Raw genomic sequence first — 6,728 nt, forward strand, 5'->3', positions numbered from 1 at the left:
TCATACTTAATGGTGAAAAACTGAGAGCCATCTCTCTGAGAACAGGAACAAGATGATGGTGCCCACTCTCACCACTCTTATTCAACATAGGACTGGAGGTTTTGGCCAGAGCAATTCGACAAGAAAAAGAAAGAAAAGGTATCCAAATTGGAAAGGAAGAAGTGAAACTCTCACCATTTACAGATGACATGATTCTATATGTAGAAAATCCTAAAGAATACATTGGAAAACTATTAGAAATAATCAACAACTACAGCAAAGTTGCAGGGTGCAAATTCAACTTACTAAAGTCAGCTGCATTTCTATACTCTAAGAATGAACTAGCAGAAAGAGGACTCAGGAAAACAATCCCATTCACAATTGCAACAAAAAGAATAAAATATCTAGGAATAAATTTAACCAAGGAGGTGAAAGACATATACACTGAAAACAATAAGATATTATTGAGATAAATAAAAAAAATGATGTAAGCAAATGAAAAGATATTCCATGCACATGGATTGGAAGAATAAACATAGTTAAAATGCCCATATTACCTAAAGAAATCTACAGATTCAATGCAATCCCAACCAGAATCCCAATGACATCCTTCATGGAAATAGAACAAAGAATCCTAAAATTCATAGGGAACAGGAAGAGACCCGAAATAGCCAAAGGAATCCTGAGAAAAAAGAACAAAACTGGAGGCATCACAATCCCTGACTTCAAAATATAGTACATAGCTATAGTAAGCAGAGAAGCGTGGTCCTGGCACAGAAACAGACATACAGATCAATCAAACATAAATGAAATCTCAGAAATAAAACCACATATCTACGGGCAGCTCATCTTCAACAAAGGAGCCAAGAACATACAATGGAGAAAGGACAGTCTCTTCAATGAATGATTTTGGGAAAACTGGACTGCCACATGCAAAAGAATGAAAGTAGACCATTATCTTACACCATACACAAAAATTAACTCAAAATGGATTAAAAACTTGAATGTAAGACTTGAAACCACACAACTCCTAGAAGAAAATATAGGCAGTACACTCATTAACATCGGTCTTACCAGCATCTTTTTGAATATCGTGTCTACTCAGGCATGGGAAACAAAAGAAAAAATAAACAAGTGGGGCTACATCAGACTAAAGAGCTTCTTCAAAGAAAACCATGAACAAAACCAAAAGACAACCCACCAACTGGGAGAAAATATTTGCAAATCATATATCTGACAAGAGGTTAATCTCCAGAACATATAAAGAACTCATACAACTCAACAACAAAAACACAAACAACCTGATACAAAAATTGGCAGAGGATATGAACAGACATTTTTCCAAAGATGACACACAGATGGTTGGGGCCAGCCTTGTGTCATATGGTTAAGGTCGCACATTTTGCCTCAGCAGGCCTGGGGTTCACATGTTCGGATCCTGGGCACAGACCTACCAACATTCATCAAGCCACACTGAGGCAGCATCCCACATAAAATAGAGGAATATTGGCACAGGTGTTAGCTCAGCAACAATCTTCCTCAAGCAAAAAGAGGAAGATTGGCAACAGATGTTAGCCCAGGGCCAATCATCCTCACGTGCCGCGCACACACAGACACACACACACACACAAGATTCATAGATGGCCAACAGGTATGTGAAAAGAAAAGATGTTCAATATCACTAATTATTAGGGAAATACAAATCAAAACTACAATGAGGTATCAACTTACACCTGTCAGAATGGCTATAATCACCAAGACAAAAAATAACACATGTTGGAGAGGATGTGGAGAAAAGGAACCCTCATACACTGCTAGTGGGAATACAAACTGCTGCAGCCACTATGGAAAACAGTATGGAGGTTTCTCAAAAATTAAAAATAGAAACACCATATGATCCAGCTATCTCACTACTGGGTGTTTATCCAAAGATCTTGAAATCAACAATTCAAAGAGACTTACTCACATGTATGTTCATTGCAGCATTATTCACAATAACCAAGACATGGAAACAACCCAAGTGCCCACTGATTGACTAATGGATAAAGAAGATGTGGTATATATATACAACGGAATACTGCTCAGCCATTAAAAAACCCAAAATTGTCTCATTTGCAAACACATGGATGGACCTTGAAGGTATTACATTAAGCAAAATAAGCCAGACAGAGAAAGTCAAACACTGCATGATTTCACTCATGTGTGGAAGATAAAGAAACACATGGACAAAGAGAAGAGATTAGTATTTACCAGAGAGAAGTGGGGGTGGATGCTGGGCAAAAGGAGTAAGGGGACACATATGTATGGTAACGGATAAAAATTAGACTATTGGTGGTGAGCACCATGCAGTCTATATAGAATACTGATTAATAATAATATCACCTGAAATTTCACAATGTTATAAACCATCATGACCTCAATTAAAAAAATGGCTGTGTTTCTGGTATAGGATTTACCATTTCTGTCTGTGATATTCATTCGCCAACAGGTTATGCTGCTTTCTATGAAAACTCCACTTTACAATGGTGAGACAATTTAATCAGCATAATAGAATGCTTATATATATATTGGCTATGGAGAGGAGGATTCTTATTTATTTTAAGCTGCTTTGTAGCTTAAAATATGCTACAAATATAAGCTACTTTTTAGGCACACATTCCAAAGAGGGTAGGAAGGGTTGGGTAGGCCCGATATACTTCTGTTTGGTATTAAGATTGGAATTTGATTGACTGTAGGGGCACATATCACCCTACTCAGTCTGGGAATAAGATTCTGATAGAGGCTTTGAAGCAGCATCTAGGGTCCATACCAAAGTTTTTGCAGGGATGATGTGAACCATGCCTGTCTTTTCCTTTCTAGCAATCTCCTAAAAGTTGGTTCCCATTTGGAAATGCCTTGCAGAAAATAATTATGCTCTGCGTTTGGTACCCTAACAGCCCCTAGATAGTTGCTGCAAAAAAAATTTCACTTGTAAACATTTACAAGAGAAACCACCAATCCCCTTTAACACTTTCTACTGGGAGGAAAAAAGAATAAAGGACACTATAGAGGAAATTATTTTCATTCCTCTTGCAATGCTAAGTGTAACTTTTAAGAAGCAATCAACAAACACTCTGTTAAACAGTGTTGAACTTGGAATTTTTTCTCCATTTGTTTACTTCCCTAAAATGGATTCTAAATATCTGGGAACAAGGGAATGAAGATTTTTGAGACTTATGATAGTTTCTAGTAAATCACTTTCCATCTGTGATTTGGATCTGTCTATTGGATAATCCCTTTTTTACTAGATCTTTGCCGTTATTGGCTATTATATTTTAAAATAGTTTTTCATTCTTGGCTAATGCTAGGGAAATTGTTAAATAATCACAACACACTCATTTGATGGGCCATTTTGCACCTATTAATATGGCATTTTTGAGAAGTGTATATTAACACAAAAGAGATGTTTAAAATTTGTTAAAATGATTAAGTGAAAACAGAAAGAAAACAACAGTTACAGCACTTTTTTTCAAAACCAAAACAAGAAAACCTAGACAGAATAGAAAGAATGGATAGAAATATTCAAAACATTAATGATTATCTTAGAGAACTTTTTTCGACTTTTCTGAATCACTCAAATTCCTAAAATAAAAGTACATAAATGAGAAATATAATAAAAAAGGAGAAAACCACTGAAGCAGGTGTCCAATTATGTTAGGAAGATTAACTCTTGAGTAAAAAATGTGAAAACAATTTAAATAGTAGAGTGATTGTCTTAGGTGTCTAGAACGACACACTGAGGCTGAGTTGTACTGGTGTGCCCTGTCAGTTATCCATAGGAACCCGCTATTGCTGGTGGACCTAGAACACTCATAATCCCTATTCTCAAAATCTTCCAGGTCACAGTGTTTATTGTTTTTTAGGAGGTAGATCAAGATAAAGAACTTGAGTTCTTGACTTAGTCATATGATCTCAAAAGAAGTCACAGACCATTGATGGCTAGAACAGAATTGTCACTAGAAGATGATATTCTTTCTTTTTTTTTTTTTTTTTGAGGAAGATTAGCCCTGAGCTAACTGCTGCCAATCCTCCTCTTTTTGCTGAGGAAGACTGGCCCTGAGCTAACACCCATGCCCATCTTCCTCTACTTTATACGTGGGATGCCCATCAAAGCATGGCTTTTGCCAAACGGTGCCATGTCCGCACCCGGGATCCGGGCCTGCAAACCCTGGGCTGCTGAGAAGCAGAATGTGCGAACTTAACTGCTGCGCCACCGGGCTGGCCCCCAGAAGATGAAATTCTTATTTGTAAAGGCTCTGAACTGGCCTGGATCCTGGCCATCTTCTAATTACTGTCTTCCAACCCATGGTCTTTTGTAAGAAATAAGCACTCTGTGGTTCAATGCTCTGGGACTTCATCCGGGCATTGGGACTTCATCCGGGCATTGTTTTCATATTTCCTTAGGTCTGTACCTAAGGAAAGTTTGTGATTTTTTATCCATGTCATAAGTCAAGCTCTCTAACTTCCTATAAGCCTTTTGTTTTGTTTTGTTTTATTAACTTAGCTACTTGAAGATCTAATATTTAAAGCAACAAGATTTTTCAATGAAAAACACACACCATCATATTCTAAATTCTCACTAGAGAAAATAATCTTGTTATCCTCTACAGCTCTTCTAAAAGATCAATTAACACACCTGATATTGCACAAAGATTAATGGACTTGCCAACTCTCGACTTATTCATTTTATGAATTCTAATCTTCAATTAATATACCATAAGGAAAGATGTATTATTTTAGCTCACTCTAAGAAGAGTAATTGACAACATGTGGTCCTAGTATCCTAGTATGTATTAGGAACGTCATATAATTTTTATCATTTAATCTTCAAAATAGCCTAAATATTATGAAAATTTTACCTATAAGGAAATTAATTTGAGATTTTTGAAGGTTACATACAATTTTCAATATCTTATAGTTGGTAAATACCAGAACTATGATTTAAAATCTTATGTTTATGATCTGCAAGTCCCCATTTTTACCACTATATTACAATGTTTACTTATTTATAAATTTTTTTAATAAAGCCACAATTTAATAGGATGCACTTAATTTTCACCAAGGATCCATATGATAAATATACATATAAAAATATGTTTACTTCTTTTGAAAAAATGGAAGACATTGATTGTCTTCCATTTATGACAACATTATCCACAATAATGAGTTCAAATGACAAATATGCCCCAAATTCCTTTTGGGTGTAGTGTGGAGAATTATGGTCCAGGGTAGTGTTACTTGATTTATCATATAAACGAGAATATTTTTTCCTTTGGCCTGGCTACCTGGGCCTCAAACTAACACTCAGGTAGTTGCTTCTGCCTGCAGTTACATATTTTTTGTTTCTAATTCAATTTTTATCATAAACACCTTTAATTACTTGTTTCCTCAAACCTTTATTGGGCACAGTTTGTATGTGAATAATGTATGTCACCATGAGCTCTTTCTCTAGATAATTTGTACCTAAAAGTTTAGTAAACCAGATACTTAAATACAGTAGCCATTAGCCTATTATTTACAACGGTCTGTTGCACTGCAAACAACTCTGTCTTGCTTACTAGTCTTTTTCATGGACTATTATAGAATCAGAATGAAGAATTAAAGAATATCTTTGTCTTGGAGATGATACCTGGGTTTTTTGTATTTTTAAATTTATATTTATATATATTTTTCAAAATCCCATGAGCAATGATCACCTCAACTCAAAAATCTTTGTATTTATTGATAGGATGTTTTCCTTTTGAAATGGTTTGAATAAAAACTCTCTTTCTCTTACCTCTTGACTGAGTTTTAAAATCATCCACACCATTCCATTCTATTAAATAATAGAAAAATTCCTAGGAATTTGAATTTCATTTACATTTTTCAGATTAGACCAAAAGATTCTCAATTTGAAAGATGGTTGCTCCTCCTTCCTAAAAAGAAATATAAGAAAGAACAGCCACAATCAGAGAATTTGTCTGTAGATGAATCTTCTTAAGAGTGTGTCAAGTCAATAAAATGTATTAAAAGTAATGATCAATGATGCAACTCCAGTTTCCCATGATTTGTCATAAAGTTAACAGTTACTCCAGAGAGACCCAGCTTTTTTTGGAAGCCAAGTTTACACTTACTTTTACAAACTTCTTCAGTCCTTAAGGTTGTGTGTCAGAGACAGGATTCTCCAGAGACAAAGTCCCTGACTTCTGCACATTCCAAAGACCCAATTATCTTGACTTGAGGAAAATTTTCTCTAGCCATACATGTCTCAGAGTACTCATTGAATTCGTCTGTATTAGATGGCCTCAACCTAAATTGGGGCTGGAATCAGAGTATGTCCCAAAGTTCTCAGAAATTTTAAATGTTCCCCAAGAATTTGTTTTTCTTTGTATTCCACAGTTAACACTAGACCAATCCAAACAGAATCCTAAATGAGTCATTCCACCTGTTTAAGCTTTTTCATTTTTCATATGTCTGTTAACTCTACACCACACACAACTTTTCTTTATTCTAGTATAGTTGTAGTATAGATAAATTTTAATTAGTATTTGCCACTTTATAGCAATAATTTTCGTGATTTTTCATTGTTTTTGTAAGGCTGTTTTAATAAGTGGAATTACTATAATCTAGCCTACAATTTTAATATTATTGGATATTGTAATTTGTTTCTAATTTTTTGTGATTTTGATATAATGACCATAATGCTGTTCTTTCTACTGGAAATAACTAAG

The sequence above is a fragment of the Equus asinus genome, chromosome 10 (assembly GCF_041296235.1).
Source record: "Equus asinus isolate D_3611 breed Donkey chromosome 10, EquAss-T2T_v2, whole genome shotgun sequence".
Lineage (NCBI taxonomy): Eukaryota > Metazoa > Chordata > Mammalia > Perissodactyla > Equidae > Equus > Equus asinus.